Source organism: Hemiscyllium ocellatum, chromosome 24 (genome assembly GCF_020745735.1).
Source record: "Hemiscyllium ocellatum isolate sHemOce1 chromosome 24, sHemOce1.pat.X.cur, whole genome shotgun sequence".
In the NCBI taxonomy this organism is placed as follows: domain Eukaryota; kingdom Metazoa; phylum Chordata; class Chondrichthyes; order Orectolobiformes; family Hemiscylliidae; genus Hemiscyllium; species Hemiscyllium ocellatum.
The window spans coordinates 24578562-24598599 of NC_083424.1; the positions used below are offsets into that span (position 1 = coordinate 24578562).

Below are 20038 nucleotides of genomic sequence, written 5' to 3' on the forward strand. Positions count from 1 at the left end.
GTTCTTCCAATAATTTAAATAGGATTGTACTCATCTGTTCACCCTTCTCTCAGTTTGAACCATCGGTCCAGTAAAAACTAACAATCTTAATTTAAACATTTACTTAAAATTCTACGCAAATTCACTAAACTAATGCATTAAAATGTTTTCAAACATATACAAACTAAAATATCATACAACAAGTGGCAAATAGAATTTGCAGTGGGAGAGATAACATTTTCTGTGATCTGGTCAAAGATGACTGAGGCATTCAAGTGTAATGAACACATTGGATTTGTTCAGACTCTAGGATCTAGCTTAAGTTAACAAAGTTAATCAAGCTCCAGACAAAGCTACAAACATTAAGCTCAGTTAAGCTTTTCAAGTAAACAGTTTAATGAAATTACTCATGTTCTAGTTACATTTAATCATGTTATTCCAAAGGATGTAATTATTTACTATCTTGTATGTAACACAACTTAGTTTAGACTAGATAAAAATGTTGAATTTAGATTTTATTTCTGATAGCTAAAGTTTATAATGATTGGAATGGTTGCTTTAGTTAGTCTGTCAAGAGGTGAATCTTCCAATAAGATTTTAAATTTTGACAATTGTTTTAATTGAATATTAAGAGATCCTATTGTCACTATCATTACTATGCATGTATTATGCCTGTTTTGTTTCTCAGTCTTTTCCTTCTGTTATCCCAATCCTAGTATCCTGTTTATATCCTCAAATGACTCCCTCCTCTTGGACCTCTTCTCCTTTGTTTCCATTCCCACTTGCCCTGGCTTCCCATTCCCATATCATTCGGTTCCTTCCTATTTTAGATTTATTAATGCCAGCTTATAAAAAAGGGGGAAATGGGGACCCTTTGGGGCGGGGAGGGGGGAAACATAGGAGCACAGTGGTAAAGCCACTCAACCAGTAATCTTGAGCATCCAGGATAATACACTGGGGCCAGTGGTTCAAATCCCATTACGGCAGCAGTCAGACTTTAAATTCAGTTAAAATATCTGGAATTACTCCAGACCTGCAGCAACATGGCTGACTCTTAACTGCCCTCTGTAAAAGCCAAGCAAACCACGCAGTTCAAGGGCAATTAGGAACAAGCAGCTAATGCTAGTCATACAAGTGGCATCCATGCCCAAAGAAGAATTATTTTTAAAAGCAGCTTATGAGAAAACAATGCTCCACTTGATGGCATTATTCCTAATGGATACTTGGAAAAAATCACGGTGCGAGTTAAATTTAAACTAATGGTGGTCACACAAAAAAAAATGAATCAGATTTCCAACAGAACAAATGATTTTGTAAACAGGCTGGTGGAGTGAAAAGCTACATTGTTGGAATCATGGGACTCTGCACCTGGTTTTCATATTATTTTATGATATTTTTGGCAGTTGATTTTAAACTAAATTGCATCCTATTGGTTGAGAAAACAATAGCAACGATCTATTTCAAATTACTTTCAGACATGTGTAAAGGGCTTTGTCTCAGTATGGTTTAATGTACTGAAAAAATCAACAATAAACTTAACTTTGGTGTTTTTACAGGAAAAAGGCAAAACAGGAATTGGCACAGTTAACCTTGACAGGGAAGAAAAACCTCATTCGGGGTCCAAGAGCTGAAAAGTATTTAGTTCTCTGGGTTCCTTGAAAGGTTACCTTGTGCTGTCTATAGTTGGTTCCAAGTGATGTTCTGCAGGTTTGTCGATTACCCTGGGAGATCACAGACAACTTTCCCAGGAGATGAAATATGCTCTGTTGTGCTAAACAGAAGGCTTTATAGTCAGTGGGAGGATAGGATGGTTGGGTTGAAGCTGTGGTTATTTTGCAGCTCCTCTTACATTGACAACTAGAGTATGATGTCATGCCAGTGTTACATATTGTATACTGGGAATGCAGAGACAGGCGATGACCATTCGGTCCCTTGATCTTGTTTTGCTATTCCATTAGATCACGGTCAGTATCTCATCTCTGCTCCACTTGGTTCCAAATACCTATCCACCTTCCCTTTAACAATCCTGATTGATTTGATCTCTTTAGGGGAGAGAGATTACATAGATAAGGTGGGGATGAGACCGTGAAGGAGTTTACATGTGAGGATCAGAAGTTTGAACTTGAACCACTTGGGGATCAATGGAGATCAGTGGTTACCAGGGAGATATGTGAGTGGAACCTTGTGCAGGATTTAATATACCCAGTGTGATGAAGCTTGATGAGACCTTATTACTGTTCTTTGAAAGAAGGGCTCTAAAGAACTATGCTGAAAATGTGTTGCTGGAAAAGCGCAGGAGGTCAGGCAGCATCCAAGGAACAGGAAATTCGATGTTTCGGGCATAAGCCCTTCATCAGGAATGAAGGGCATAAGCCGTTCATCATTCCTGATGAATGGCTTATGCCCAAAATGTCGAATTTCCTGTTCCTTGGATGCTGCCTGACCTGCTGCGCTTTTCCAGCAACACGTTTTCAGCTCTGATCTCCAGCATCTGCAGACCTCACTTTCTCCTCTAAAGAACTATGGATAGCTTTAAGTTTGGTTTGCAATTATGTTTCATTTTCATTTTTATTTCTGAGTTCTGTGAGTGATGCCAGGGTTTGTGGAAACTTGTTCATATACATTCAATTGAAGCTTTTAAAAAACCCTTGAAGCAAATCAAAAGAATTAGAAAAACAAAGAGTAGAAGAGGGAAAGAAGGGCTAGCAACACATGGCCTGTGACATGGGAAGACAGACACCAGTTATTTTGGAAAAGACAGAAACACGCAGGAGGTCAGTGCGTGTGCAGGCTTATGGCTGATAGAAGCAGATCATCCAGGGAGATAAATGCCTGAAAGATCAGCAATGCAGTTTATCAGTCTGAGAAAAGAAATCCCTAGTGGCTTAATGTATGTAAGCTCCAGAAGGAGAAGTGTATTGAAGAGGAATTTATGGAATCCATGTTATGAAATAAGCTAACAGGATTAGTAGTTTAAGGGTCCCATGAAGGGACATTAACTAAAGAGGATAGGATTGGATGAATGGAGACATTTGCTGGACAAATATGAAATACAGCTGCGTCAAATGAACAAAAAACTTTAAAGGAGAAATGAGGGTGGGGCCCTTTTGTGGTGCAATGGTAGCATCCCTGTCCCTGGACTGATAGGCCCAGGTCCAGTCTCATCTGCTCCAGAGTTGTGTAATTACACCTTTGAACAGACATATTTTTTCTTATATTTTACCTATTTGTCTAAAGGAGAAACAGATTACCCTTCACCGAGGGTCAAGTATCTAGGTTTGAGTGTAAAAGAGTTGAATCTTTATTTCTGATATTTGTAATCAGACTGTTTTTCATGATTCTTATAGAGTGTAAAATAGTTTGTGTTTATTTTTCCTTTTTGTGTGCAATAAACTTTAAATTGTTTTGTTGAAAGGACTTTTGATTATGTAAGTGATTGACCACCATGGTAGGCAAATTTTACAAGTAAAAAATGGCCTATCAAGATAGGTTGCAATCTGGGATCTGACTTGTCTGGGATTACCATCAACTGACTTCATTACAGTGGCAGGAATTTGAATGATGGGCAACATGGGAGGCCAGTCGAGAGAAGTCAAAGGCATAGCCGAGGGATTTAACAATAGGTGCACTGAGGAAGAGACAGAGAGTATTGGGAAAAGGTCTTTGTGATGGAGAGGGTAATGAGAGAGAGAATCGTAAATAGGAGTCAAAATATGGCATCAGTCTGGTTCAATGTAAGACAATAACAATAATGGAAAGTAGCATACATAGAGGATATCATTGGAAACTAACCTCGAGACATTCATGCTTAAAAACTCTTTCTTTGCCTTGTCATTGAATTGTGTCTGATTACGCTTCTGAAAGTACCTTGGAATATTTCTCTATATTAAGGGTGTTCTATAAATGCTAATTTTTCATCTTGAAAAACATTCACCCTTAGATTGCTTTGAACCAAAATTTACAAAAATCTGTAATTTAGAGCAAACCTCTTGTGGAGCTAGATGCCTGGAGATTTTTAAATATGTTCAACAGAACTCACATGTGGATTTCCATCCTTATTTCTGACCAATACAATTTTCACCAATAAGGAATGGTGCTGGGGCATGGACAGACTTGACAAACAATTTGAAAATACTGTTGAGTCTAAACAGACATCATTTTTTGCTATTCAAAGGGCCTTAAACTGTAGTGAGAGTGTCACAGGACTCACAAATTTGGAAAGGAAATATAGACACAGTTGAAGGGCATTTGATGCTATCCAAATTCCCAGCTGTATAAATAATGGGATACAAAAATAGACCATGACTATCAGTATACAAAACCTGGAATGCATTGATTGACCAGTCTTCTAGTGCAGTTTAGAGAAATCCATAACCATCTGCTTTTGTGTTTTCAATTGGCTTCATCATTGACCAAGGAACGTGGGCAATGTGAACACCTGGCTGATTTCAAAAGATTCAAAAGCACTTAAGTCAATAGGAGGTTGAGATCTCATTTTGCTCGTTAGTTTTAAGAGGCTATTAAAGAATTAGCTGTCGAGTAAATTGAAGTTTGCTTTTATAACTTGAGGGTATTTAAAATCTTTGAATGGGTCTAATGAATGAGAAGATCTTCCTTGAATCAAGTGTTTGCATGTGAGAACACTGATAAATTTTTGGATGTTTTTGTTAAATCTGTAAATGGCTGCTCAACTTTACCCCTTGTGGATATGGGCAGTGGTTATGGAGGTGGCAGGATGGGTATAGGTGGTGTGAGAGTCTGAGGTAGCATAGAAGTGGGAAAAGAATAAAATATGCCTGAGGTGGTATAGGAATAGCTGAACTTGGTGGGTACATGGGAGTGGGTGGAGGTAAAGAGTGATGACTAGAAGGCATAACAGCTTTTTAATGAAACAGTGTTAAGGACTCAGTGTGCCTTGGACTTGCCCACCTCTTGGCCTCCCCCAGATTTCATCTGAAGACAGCTGGCCATATTTTATAACTCTCCACCCTTCAGACTCTCTGCCTGTATTCCTGATGAAGGGCTTTTGCCTGAAACGTCGATTTTACTGCTCCTCGGATGCTGCCTGACCTGCTGTGCTTTTCCAGCACCACTCTAATCTAGATTCTGGTTTCCAGCATCTGCAGTCTTTGTTTTTACCATATTTTATAACTCCACCTCCCAAGTGCAGGCATTGTGTGAGTGCTCTTTGAACAGCTCTGTGAGAGCCTTTTGATAGTCAGGACTTCAGGAGTTGAATTATGCAGAGAGATTATACAAATTAGGTATGTCTTCTCTAGAACTTAGAAGGTTAAGGGGTGATCTGATTGAAAACTTCAAGACATGAACAGGAAAAGACTGGATAGTTAAAGATAAACTATGTTTGCTTGCTGGGGATTCTAGAACTAGAGGGTGTATAATCTGAGAATGAGGCCCAGACTGTTTAGCAGAGATAGCAAGGAGTACTTCTACATACAAACAGTGGCAGATGCTTGGAATTCTCTTCCATAAAAGGCAGCGAATGCTGTTGTTAATTTTAAATCAGAGATGGCTCTTTTTCTTGTTGAGCAAAGGTATTTAAGGGATAAGAGCCAAAGGCAGGTTTATGGAGTTAACCTACAGATGAGGCATGATTGCACTGAACAGGGCTGGATGGCCTACTTCTATGTAATAGCGCTGGACCTGCCTTCTGAAATTTCCCAACTTTAGCGTCTGTCTTGGTGCTGAAAATCCAGTCCAAAGTCTCCAATTTATTAGACTCAGTTGTCAAGCACAATCCATATTGCAGACATAGCTCAGCTTTCAGCAATGTAAACAGAGCTGTTCTAATGTTATCACAGTGATGTTTAATGTAAACAGGGTTCAAATATATTTATTGGCAATATGCAGAACTAACTGTTGTCTGGGTCAACCACTTTTAAGTAGCCTTTAAAAAACCTGAGCAAATTAGTATGAAGGGGCCATCACTTGTTAGAGCATTCCGCTAGAATTTTCTTGATCTTCTTGATTTAAATATCCCACAAAATTTCTGCACACTTTGCATTAATATGCTGCAATTTCCAATAACATTCTCATAGAAGTATTCAAGTGCCAAAGTAGGATACAGGAAAGTAAGGAAAAAAACTGAAAGCAATTGCAAGAGAGCAACCTCTTCCCCAGCTGCCTACTCTACTTGGACTTAAGAGATATAATCACATAAACCCCTCCATTCAACTCCCATCCCCCCAGACTCCTGCCACTAGTCTCACAGTACTTGCATCATCACAGAGCCATGCCATCCAGAGGCATTTCAATGTGTTCACAGTGTCTGAAGAATTTGGCAGTGGCGCAAGAAACACAGCTGCTTAGATTTTCTTGAGGCTAAAATTCCCCACTTGCCACTGATCCTTACTTTCATACAATTGTAGGAACCTGCCTCCCTTCTCTGTTGGGAACACATGGGTTCTTCGATAAATCAAACAATAAATAAGGCTCAGGACCCAGAACGGGATGGGGAATGGACATCAGGGCCCAGTGACAGGAGAAACCAGAAACATTACAATGCCTACTGTTGCATTTCTAAGGTTACATCTGCTTCAGGGAGAGAAATCTCTCTTAATTGCAATGACCAATGAATCGTCAAAACTGCTTGTGAACAGGATTTGTATCGCAAACAATTGGGCCACTGCCTGCATCACTTCAATTACAAATGTCTTCAACCTGTGCTGTGCAAGTGCCTGACTAATGCAATTTCCTCTTGTAAGGTCTCAAAAATACAGCCTGCACATTCAGACAGAAATAAAGCATTTCATCCACTCCAGATATGGTCACAGCCATTTTCCATTTCCATGCCATATTTGTGACTCAAATGAACATGGAAAGTAATGCAGGTCATGCTTGGCAAAGTAAGTTATGTTGTTGTCTAACTGAGGCGAACCTTACCTAATAGAAATAAGGACGAAAATGCCATTGATAATTTGAAAAGCGAAGAGAATTTGGGATTTATAATATGATAATGAACCCCAGAACATAGTCAATTAATGTTTCTGTTATGATTTGAAATACTATTACATTAAGAATCACTGAAACAATAATATATTTGAAATTAAATATGAAATAGAAGATTGATGGAGGTGTAGATCAAAGAGAAAGCATCAGTCACAAGAGGTTTCCGCATCAGTCACAAGAGGTTTCCACCCAGTGATGGAAGTATCTCAATTGTGCAGTGTAAATGATACAGTGAATGTGTGTCTAAAGAATGTGGAGTAGACTGGCTAAAATGCTTCCTGACTCTCTAAGTAATAAACAAAAGTAAGGAATTCGAGAAATCCATCACTTTTAGATTTTGGAATGCCAAAAGACTAAAATCTTTGAAAAGAGTAGTCATTTCTTGTAATGAGCCAGAATCGATCTTTTCATTAGTAAAAAGGTAGTGTCCAGTGAAATACCATTGTTCATAAATACATCATTGGTAAAGGAAGTAGAGACAAAATGGACATGGAAAACAATAAAGCTATTGTATTTTAAAAATCTGTGAATTCGCAATCAGGATGCTATCATATTCTTTTAGTGGAACATAATCGTTCCACTAAATAAATAATCATCTCCACTAGCGTGAACTACATGCTAAGAATTCATTGCAGATGGTAGGAATCTGAAAGTTACATCAGCAATGAGCTTGGGAAGAGGCTACAATTAGTTCTACTTTCTTGGTGCAATTGAATACACGGCAGGCAAACATAAAGACTTCTCTATGAAAGCCAAAGTGTCAGAAGGAATTTGACAAGCCTTAAAAAAAATGAAACCAGTTTCAATCAGGGAGCTGTGGTTTATTATAAGACATGGGGGCTTAAGGCATGGAGAGGACTGGATGGCTAACGGTAAAGATGGAAAAAGAACAATTGGATAGGGTAGGAATCAGACTGTTCAGGCACACTCTCCCAGGTTGCATGATATGGATTACAAACTTGCAGATTCTAAAATAAGTTATGGAAAATAATAAGGAGCCAGGTACCTCTCATACCCAAAAGGTGCACAGCTATAAGGATCGCACTGACAGCTTGTCTGAGCTGAGGCCAGCAATAGATCAGCCATGGTGGATCAAATGGAAGAACAGCCCTAAGTGCTGATAGGCTGACAACTTCTGAGCTTGTATGTACATTTCATATATTTGACAATACATTCCCAAAACTGAAATATTTCACAAACACAGAGGCACATGACCATATCAACATATCAGAGTTTGTCTCCAAGTCCCTTACCATTCTGACATGGAAATACATTGCCGTTCCTTCCTTGTCACTAGGTCAAGATCCTGGATGTTGCTTGCAAGCAGCAATATGTGAGATCCTTCATTCCTGCAGTTACAACAGTTCAAGAAAGGGGCTCACCATCACCTTTGCAAGAACTATTGGAGATGGGTAATAAATGCAATGAAAACATTCTGAAAATAAATTAGATGAAAGGTTTCCAATTGAAATCTATTCCTGGTTGGAAAATATACCCACAAGGGTTTCACCAATATTATCAATAATCTTACCAGTGATTTGTTTAAGTACTGATTGGTTAGCACTGCTGCCTCACATCACCAGGGACCTGAGTTCAATTCCAACCTCACATAACTGTCTGTGTGGAGTTTGCACATTCTCCCTGTATCTGCGTGGGTTTCATCCGGGTGCTCCAGTTTCTTCCTGCAGTCCAAAGATGTGCAAGTTAGGTGGATTGGCTGTGCTAAATTGCCTATAGTGTCCAGGGATATGTAGGCTAGGTGGGGTAGCCATGGGAAATGCAGGATCACAGGAATAGGATCAGGGGTGGAATGCTCTTCAGAGGGTCAGTGTGGACTCAATGGGCTGAATGGCCTGCTTCCACACTATAGGGATTCTATTCTATGATACTACACTATCAGCATGAAGAAGAACTCAGAAATGTCCCAACACATGATAGCTATGAAAATATTTCTTCTGAAAAGTACAGATGTGTGGAGTGCTCACATTATCCTCCAAGGCCCAGTTATAAAGTGCCAAGTAGGACACTGATAAATTTGTTAAAAGTAGGTAGTTCTGCCTCTCAGACCTGTTCTGCCACTCAGCGAGATCATGGCTGATCTATATCTTAATTCCAAACACTCACCTTGGCTCCATACCCTTCAATACTCTTGGCAAGAAAATCTTAACGTAATGTAAAATTATTAACTCCTTATTGTTGAAGCGCATTCTTACACTTGGTGAGATGTATTTCTGACCTTCTCTCTTGCATGGCCTGGATCTGATTCTGATGTTCCCTTGTGCTAGATTTGCCCCATCTGCAGAAAAAGATTATTTCTATTTAGCCTGTCAAATGCTAATTACCTTAAACCACAAATACATGCATTCTTTATGTAAGCTCCGTTCATAATCGAACCCTTTTGAGTCTATTTTTTCTGATGAATCTGCACTGGATTCCTTCCAAGGCCAATATATCCTTCCAAAGGTGCATTTCCCAGAACTCTACACAACATTCCAGATGTCGTCGAACCAGGGCTTTGCAGCAAATCATCCTCATCTTTGTATACTAACTATTTTGTTACAAAGCTAATATTCTAGTACCTTTAATGGTGATCTTTTTCATACCTTGCTTCATTTAAATGATCTGTGTAGAAATATCTTCAGACCACCAGTGTTCCTAGCTTTCTACTATTACCAGGCAAGTACTAAAGGAGTTAGGGCGAGGATGATAGCAAAATAATAATGCCACTGGATTAAAAATCTTTGATAAATCTGGAACATAAAGCTACCATCAGTAATAGTGAGCATTAAACTACCATCAATTGTAATTAAAAAAAAACTATCAACTAGAGATACTAAAGAAAATGGATTTGACAGCCTAAACACAAGAATCGGAATCTGAATGAAAATATGAAAGTAGCATCCACGAAAATGCTGACCAAAGGTCAGTTGAAGCAATATGGCTAACTATTTAACCAAACATTAAACTGATACCTCAAGTCAAAGTTGCCCTTACAACACCACTTGCATCGTGAGAAACGGTTTCAAAGATGTTTAATTTCACTGCAAGTATATAAGTCAAAACCTAGTCAGACCAACAGTTGGATTCCTGAGTGCATTGAGGCAGGTTTTATTAGATTTTCTCCAGCAGGTAGTCTGGTGCTCTCCTTTGAATTTTGCAGCTGATTGCAATATACTCCCAGATTGGCGTAAAGGCACATTTCAGAAGCTCCTAGGCAATCTATTAAAACCTCTGGGCCTTTTCTTCAATTACTGTGGAACCCTTTTCTTAAAACGGTGGGAGATTGCCAAAGCAGCTGCCTGCTCTGTCATGCATTAAAAATGAGCGACCCAAGGAGCAGAGGTCCATACAGCTCTTTAAGCTCACAGTTATGTTGTGCCCAAGAGGTGCTGCCTGCAGCAAAGACAGTTCGCGTTGGTGCTGGTGAACAATGCAGTGTGTACAATCACTGTCAGCAGATGACTATAGTTGTAGGTAATTACAATCTTCATGAAAAAAAGTTTGACGAACAAGGGTATATCTAGAAGAAGTAATAATGGGAATAAAACATGAGACCACAAAATAGTCAGTAGCTAGGAAGTCCAGTTATCTATGTGACTCCCCTTCCTTTCTCTGACAATGCCAACTGAGCAAACCTCAGTGCATCAAGATCAAAGTTTTTTATAAAATGCTTTCTTCTAATTGGACCATAACTCCCTGTTAGTGCCAAGATCTTGCTAAGGTCAAGGGCTTGCAGACAAATTTAGCTTGCACAGTTTCCTTTGTCAGTGAACCACGGAAGCTGAAAATACATCCAAGGCTCCAGTCCAACTACTGCTAATCACTTTTTCAGCTGTTAAGAGTTCAAGAATATTGAGTGAAAAAAATGAACAGTAGTGGATATCTGTAAAATAATGTTGCATCTTCAAAATATCTGGTAGTAATTGATTACTAATTCGTTATAATTCGCTAGAAGCAGTTCAGTATCCATTTATTTGACTGTTTGGTCATCATTCACTTCATTAAAGTTGAACACTGAACATTCAATGAAAACTTCCTACCATTCTGGTAGGGAGGCCCATATTAAAATGCAGATGTAGAAAACTTCAGTTGGTAATATATGCGAAGCAAAACATTGCCAAGTTACTGTGAATGGTTTATTATGTGATTTTGGTACAACATGCATAACATCTCCAGTGATTTTATCTCCATCCACAGCCAGTATTCACATCGAACCAGACAGTTCTTCATCATCATCATCAATCTTAAAACATGGAGGAACTTCCATGCTCTATCCTCACCATCGCCAAGATGCCTTCTTCTACCTTGAACACAGACCCCCAAAGTCTGTTCCCTTCGTCTGCCTATCTACTGCTGGAACTCTCTTCTTTGCCTTTAGTTACCTCCAGACTTGATTATTTAATACCTTCTCATCCAGCTTCTGAACTCCAAAATCTTCCGCTCATCCAAAACTTTGTTGCCTGTACCCCATCCTGTACCAAGTTGCAGTCATTTGTCCCTTCTTTGCTACATAGGCTCCTGGTCACCCAATGACTAACATTTGAATTCTCACTCATACATTTAAATCTCTTAATATTTCTATTTTTACCTACAATCCATTCAGAATTCTACGTTTCTTCAACACTGGCTTTCTGTGTACCCTCCCACCTTTTTGCCCCATCGTTAGTGACCATGTACTCATTGTCTTCATCCCCTCGAACACCCTCCCTAACTCACTTTTCCTCCTCAAAGCCTCCTTGTTTTAAACAAGCATTTAGCTTCCTCTCCCAATTTCTCCTTTAACTGGGCATCCATTTTGGTCTGGGAGAATGAAATATTCACAGAAGCACTAAATTAAAGTTGCTCATAACTGCAGTTTGCTATTAATTGTGAGAAATTATCTCTCAATTCAGAAAACATGTAAAGTTTTGTAAAATCTATGCATGTATATTGGACATGTGGAAACCTGATTATCCAGTATATTGGAGATACATAGGATTCGTAGACATTTACAACTCAGAAGGAGGTCATTTCTCTATCATTGCTGTGCCATGCCCACAAAGACATGACCACACCCACATTGTAGGAATCCTATGACTCTACGATTCAATCCCATGCCTCAGCTTTTGGCCACGCAAGTACCTAATTGCTACTCAAATGTTACAGGAGTTTCTGACCCAACCACCCTTTTAGCAGCATGTTCCAGATTCCCACCACCCTCTGTATGAAAAGGATTCTCCTCAAATTTCATCATAGCCTTTCATCTTTTACCTTGAATCTATGCCTCCGGTTACTGACCGCTTTACTATTGGAAATGTATCTTCCTTTTCCAATCTATCCCAGTTTTTCATTGTTATTCTCTGCCATTAGGTCCCCTTTCAATCTTCACTGCTCCAAGGAAAACAATCCAGTCTATCAATCGTTCCTCACAGCTCAGGCCCTCCAGCCCAGGCACTATCTTAGTCAACCTCCTCTGCACTGTCTCTAATCCTTCCTGTAACATGATGACCAGAACCGTATTTAATTGTCCAGCATTGTATATGACTCGACTAATCAAGGTAAGTGTCCTGTATGCATTCTTAATCACTTATCTACCTATCCTGCTACCTTTAGGGATATCTGGGTATGTACACTGAGGTCCCTCTGATCTTCATTAATTTACAGGTTCCTAACCATTCATAGTATAACCCCTTACCTTGTTGGCCCATCCTGAGTACATTATCTTCCGTCAGGGGTCACACAGCTCATAGTTGAGTCCTTTGATCAATATGCGATTGTTTTTGACTACAATGAGTTAACTCGTTATTTCAGCAATCCTCCATGGAACTCACACGTTAACTTGTGGTGTTATACATTTTACCAAGTCAAATACAATAAAAAACAGTCATGATGCAATTAGTGATGAAGAAAGACAGACCTGCATTTATGTAGCATTTTTCATGACCATCAAATATCTCCAAGCACATAACAGCCAAGTGTCGTCACTGTTGTAATGTAGGAAGTGCCATAGCTAATTTGCACATGGCAATTTTCCAAACAAGCTAAGTTATGAGTGACCAGGTAGTCAGGTTTTTTGTCATGAGGGATAAATATTGGCCATATTGCCTGGGATAAACCCCCCAGCTTTCCTTCAAAAATAGTGCCATGGTATTTTTTTCTCTCCAACAGTGAGGGTAAATGGAGCCTCAGTCTAATGTCTCATCCAAAAGATGGCACCCACAACAGCACTGCATTTCCTTGGTATTGGACTGGAGCATCAGCCTTGGTTTTATGCTCTCAAATTTCTGGAAGCCTCAGGAGAATGGTTTACAAACTATGACTATTAGAACAAAGTGGCTCAAATAATTTGGATGTTTTTCCCAGACACCAACATTAATAAGGACTGAATTCCTTTAACATCTACAAAGAAACAATAAGCTTCTGACCCTGTGCCATTCTGGAAGGATCCTTTTTCCCACTTTATTGCATTAACCACCCTTTCCTGCTAGGATGTCAAAGGAGACAGTGTGATCCCAACATTTTGGCAATTCCACAATGTTGGCCACTTTGAGAATTATACAAATAGTCTGGGATCATTCACATTTCATTTCTTACCTCACAAACATGTAAAATAGTCAAGTTAATGATTACCCATATAGTCTCATATTTGCTCCATTTTTATCAATGAAAGTGAACAGATTAGCATCAAAGGAGCTAAAATATGATCAAGTGCAGTAAAAGTTGAGCATACTTAAATCTAACTGTACAGAGACAGCATAGGGCTCTGGGTTTTAAGAATCAGTATATAAAATGTAACATTTAAGAAAAAATATCATTTATCATCAAAAGCACTGATTGCAATTTTCCCACAAATCCCCAAATTACAATGGTATCAATTTTCATCTTTCCAGCAACTGATCTTGCAGTTTTTTTTTAATTAAACTATTTTTCTAATTAACCCATTCACAGATGTTATTATATATTTCTGGAGCAAGTGAGACTTGAAACTGGAGGCCCTTTCAGTAGTTCATCTTACAAACAAATATGGTCTTAGTGGGTGGCTTCTGGCTGGAACAGGTGGGAAGTTTTTGCCTGTATTTAATCCCTGGCCTCCCTTCTGACACAGCAGGCCACCTCAGGTGTCTGTAAGGGCAAGCGGTATTGGGCCAAATAGAGTGGGTAAAAGGTTATATTGGGTGCATGAGGCCATATACTGGATGAGTCTGGCATCTGCTGGAACATTGTTTTGGGGTTCCTTGGGGTCATGGCTAAAGTTCAGGCTTAGCTATGGTCAAGCAGTAAAAGTTAATCCTGGATACTCTCTGAGCTGGACACTGGGTGAAGAGAAAGGTAAAGACCTTCTTGGAACTCAGATCAGGGAAGTAGACAATGTCAGTCTTGCGTCCGGTAATGCATCTTTACATGATGTGGCAGTGCCTATGATATTCCTCATAAGGCAAGGAACAAGCCATGGATAACATGGTATTGCAAGAACTAACTGACATGTTTTACAACTGACTATTTACAACTATTACATTTACAGACACATTTGTAGCTGATTAATTACAAAAAAGAAGAACGTTTCTAGCAGCATGCCATGCTTCAAGTGATCCGAGGTAAGATGGAATATGAGAACTTTATATCGTGATGTCACAGGCTAAAATGAGTGATGATATCATGAGCATGTCTTTAAAGGTATACTGACGTACTGACCACAAGACATAACATAATAGGGAGCAGCCCAGTGTTAATATTCCTCAAGCTGATGAGTCTATGGAAAGTACTAATTCAGATGAATTGTTGAGCAGAAAGTATTGAAAGGAAAGTATAATATTTAGCATGTAGTAAACTTGACATAGTCACTTTAAAAGGAAGTGTTTCCATTCATGGAGTGTTGAGAAGTAACAATGTTCTTATTTATATACATATTTCATATCCTCAAAATATGCCACAGAAAATTACAGTCCAGTCAAATACAGCAGCTAATTTCCACAGAATGGAAAAGTGATCATTAAATGCAGATATTATTAGTTTATGCTTCAAAACAGTTGAGAAAAATTAGGGTGTTACTACTCCAACATTGGACACAACTCTATTATAATAAAAACCTTGTGGTAGATAAGGCAGCAAAATTATAAACACTTATGATTCCATCTTAAAAATCAAGGTTTATGGGTTGCTACATGAGACATATTGCAGCTTTTGTTTGTACTCCCTCTTTGTTGTGATCAACGTTCCATTGTGTTGTCCTTTAATGTTAAGGTAACTATTTTGAACAAAGTTCTCTGCTGGACACATGTGCACTATTACAGCTTAGAAAGCAGTTCGAGGAAACTGCATCTAAAACATGATGCTTGCTCAAAAGAATAGATAACGGTTGTTCCTTCTCTTCAGTTTTAGCCTTCAGAAACTGAAACAAGAATCAGAGGTCAAACCTACTACGTGGAAGAATTATTCAACCCTGTGTCAAAACCCGGCTTGAATAGGGTTCATAAGAGACGTCAAGAACAAGGAAAAGGATACCATGCACAGCAGGAATATCCTGGCTGCTCAGTCACCAAGGTTAGACACTGACAAAAGCAACAAACTGTCAAAAGAAAGGGCAGCACATGAACGGGAAAACAGATTTTGACTGGTGGCCAATGAACTCAGCAGTGGAGGCATTTGCTATTCTTGTAAAAGATAGATCTAGCTTTAGGAAGGAAAGGGACTTGGTGAAACAAAGAAAGGTTTTCTGTTTAAATCATTACCAATAAGCAAAAAACACAATATTGATGGAAGCTCAAATAGTCACTGCTGAGATCTTTGGTCGTTATTTCTTATACAGAAGTCCATTTTCCACTTCAAACATAATTTACAGAATATTCTTTAGTGAGTTTTGAGAAGATTTGTAGCTCAGGTTGAGGTTCTGGATGTAGGTTTGTTTGCTGAGCAAATGAACCTTGCAGTTCAGCGAGCAAACCTACATCCAGAATATTCTTTTCCTAGTGAGTAACTTATCTGTCAAATTAAAGGCTCTTTTGTCGGGAACAATGTCGTACCGCGTTAGTGTATCTAACATCAACACAAAATCTAACCTGCAGCAGCTGGGAACTATACTAAATGATTTATCTCTTTCAAGGTGGAAAACTGTTACAGATTTTTACTCCCCTTGAGTGTGACCTCTTCATTTACAATGGAGAAGCGATTGATCATCTGCAGCTATTAATCAGTTGTCAGAACAGCACGAACAAATGCTACAAGAGCTGTACATTACCATCAACACAGGAAACTCTTTCTCTCCTGCTAGTTTGCATTTTCAATTCTTAGATTAAGAGTCAATTGTTGTGATAATCTACCTTAACACACATTAACGCCATGGAAAGTAATGGCTTTAAATTATTATAAATAATTCCAACTTCTGAACAAACAAAATTTTCAAAAGCAATTCTGAGTTAAATAAAATTATTGGGTAAATAATGTAAAATAATAAAATACTATTTAATAGTACAAAATATTAAATCCATGCTTTGTAAAGCAACCATAATACATCTTCTTTTCACAGATTTAAAATAAAAAGGATCCCACACACAAATTCTAAGCTTACCCTATGGGAGACAGCCTTGCATTCCATCTGCCATAACTCATAAAACATGGAAAATATCTCTACTGGAACTGAGCTTCAAGAGATTTATGACCCTATACTGTGTTGTATTTCGTGAAGCTGAGCCATATGTTGTAGATTTATAATTTTATTACACACTTGTCTTGCTTATTTACAATACTGGGGTGAAAGACATTATAAGACAAAAAGAAACTAAACAGTAACATTGTCTATCAATTGATAGCACCCCGAATCCAATACAGTATGTGGTTATTCATTAACATTTCAGTTAGCAAAACTGGCTTCTATATAACAGTACTGACTGCATTTTAAAAGAAAATCATGTTGGGTATAAAGCATTATAGGAGATAGTGCGACAAACAATAAAGCATTATATAATTGTATTGTTTGCTTTATTTCAATAACAACTTTGTTCTACCTGCGGTAGAAGTTGCAGCAAGTTGTTAGATAAACATATGCTCCTAGTAATGAAGTCTCAGACCACAAAATTCTTGCAATTGTTTAGCAGTAAAGTCACATCAGCTATTTTTCTCCATTAAGTAATATTGTTACAGTATTTCTGTTTTCTTTAGTACAATTGCTGTGACCAGAAATGCATTAGTTGTGAATGGTAATGAGGGCATACACTTTTACTTCACAAGAATTTAGGTAGATAGTGCAAAGAGGCTAAATCATGCGTTATTAGTTAGTGATTTAAGAGCAAAGGCCCAATTATGTTTTGAATTTGGAAAAATCAATCTTCTTTGGTGCTACTTTGTCAAATTACATAACTTTTGCAGACCCAGGAAGCAGACTGGTTTACGACAAATTAAATTCTGTTCTATTACTTGTCAAGAAATGTGTGTTCCAGAAGATAGTCTTAAAAATGTAAATTGGGCACTGCCCATTACTGGTGGGATTTATGTAACTGAACTGTAAGAACAACAAAACAGCTGGAAATGTGAGAAATACCTGTGCGTATTTCTAATAAATGGTATCCCAATGAAAACAGGGCTGATGATTCAGTCTGTGTTTGAAAATCTCATGGCATTATTTCCAGCACTGTATAAATAAGTCAAAGCACTATCATGTTTCAACATACAGATCACACTGTCAGTTTTATTGTTGTAGATAGATGTGTGGTAAGTAATAGAAAGCCCTTATAGTACTTGTGTTACACAATATGGTAAGCTACTTCAATGCAAAGTTAAAATATCACAATTTCTACTGGTAAAAATTTAAATGGGTTGTACTTGTACAGCCCAAGGCTTTTGATATTATGTTGCTTGGCCAACATGAACAATAACCTACTCAATGTTGGGACTTAATAGCTCAGTCCAAATGTATTCTACCCAGTTTATAAACATACAACTCATACACACACCACAGACAACAACATACAAGCAATTTACACAACCCAACCATTGATTTATTTCAAGCCAAGATCACTGCATTCCAGGAGTTGTAACCGCACATAGTTTGTTCTCTTCTGAAGACGCTAAGGCCAACTAAAAATCTTTGACTGTATTCCTCACTCAAAATGTTCAAAAACAAACTCTGATCAAAAGTCAAACCAATGAAGTGTTTGGTTGTAACATCTCAGTTTTATGCCACTTTGTTGTCTTGTCAATGATGTGTGTGAGTTGACTGCACAGCTGGTTTGCAATGCAGAGTGATGCCAAGTTCATACTGGCTGAGGTTCCTATGAAGGACTCTCCTTCTCCACCTCTCTCCTCACCTGGGTCATGGTGGCTCTCAGGTTAAATCACAACCAGTCACCTCTCTCTAAGCAGCCCCATGGTCTGGTCAGACTATGGCAATTTTACCTTTCTTTTGCTTCATAAGTTGAAAAGATTATTTGCATTACTGAATACATTTTGAATCTTTCTGTATACTTTTAACATCTTATTTATTGTGAACCTTTGCTGCAGGTTTTCCAATGTGTTCAGAGTTAGAGTACAACATGACAACTTAAACAATGTAGTTTCAAAATTCATCATCACTCACTCTAAAGAAAGTCCTCTGAGTATAGTAAAATCATATTCCTAAGATGACCTCCAGCTCAATGCTTTGGCATCCACCTTCTATTCCAGACTGTGGTTCACTTCTATTCCTTCTTCTGAAATTGTATTTCATAATCTAGCTGTCTGCCCAGATCTCTCCCCATCTCAGAACTCCTAAAAGTGTAACTTTGCCATAATACCTTCTTCTTATTTTTACTCTGTCTAATCCACTGCTTCAAGAATTTATTTGTAGCAATCACTATCCTAAAGATGCCACACAGGTTTTCATTGTTCATAACTAGATACAATTTGTCTATTTAATTAAGAAAACTCATGGTACTTGGCTAGAGAGTGGGCACAAGAAAAGCTCCTCTAATGCAGTGGCAGTGTGCTGTTAAAATATTTGAACATTGTATACAGAACTTTATTCTGCATCAGATTGAGCATTTTTCAACATGATGTTGGGAATCAAAAATAGAAAATGGATCTTATGCTTCTGTTCCAGCGTTTTATAAAATAATCTTTAATCTTGAGGGTTGGGCTCTTCTTTCCATGTTCTATGAATGATTGCCCCTGAACTATGGCTTCCAGTAAATCCACTTACAAGATAGTGTCTGAAATTTTCAGATTTAGTTGGAAGAACTTTGAGTGCTTAGCACTCTGAAATGGTCATGCAACATGACTATATTGGTCTAGATAGATACCATCAGTGTTCAGTTCCATTACTCATTGAAAATCAACAACTTCTGGTGTCTATTGACATGCAATTAAATGTGGAAATCCAGAAGGCAATGATTCCACTGTTCTACATAAAATACACTGATGAGATACCCCAGTATGAAACCACTGAACTGACAAAACCTTCTCTTCTTAGTATCAATGTAAAACAAAACCCTTGAAAAAGATGCATTATGTTGAATGAGGTGTAATCCTATTTTTAACAATGTACTAAGTATGTAATTACAAAGAGCAGCCTCACTGGCTTTATATGAGCTTTATATTTTTTGACTGCTAAATTTTTCCATTATGCAAAGAAATTTCACATTTCTGAAATGTTTTTAAGGATTTTATGATTTCTATTCGCTGCTACGTCAATCCCATGAGTATGTTTCAATCATTTATTTTACAACCTATAAAATTTGCATGTGAAAGAATTCAGTGGTCTCCCTGGTTTGCTGTCCATGAGAATACTTCAATGTGATTGGCTGCTTACCCTCCTTGATGATATTACTGTTGCTGGAAGCTCTGTGATTCCATTGCCTTGTACCCAGGATCTAGCCAATAGCAAGAAGGGAGAAACATGTCCCACAGAAATCGTTGGACATATATAGCAGCTTTCTTCAAGGTCATTGGCTAACCATGATGATTCATCATTGACTGAAAAATCCATCCTATTATCTCCATAACAAACTTTAGGTCAAAAGCACACAACAACATAACTGCAATGGCATTACCTATAATTAGCAACCATTCCCTTCTACCCAATCCAGAAAGCAAACCATTTGGCACAGTCCCCAAACTAATTTAGCAGGGCACATTACTACCAACC

General features: G+C 38.2%; 1 protein-coding gene across 4 annotated transcripts in view; it reads right to left on the bottom strand.

The window, feature by feature from the left end:
* The window catches only part of emid1 (EMI domain containing 1), a 350684-nt gene that overhangs the window by 160106 nt on the left and 170540 nt on the right, over positions 1–20038 (bottom strand). The window lies entirely within an intron of this gene.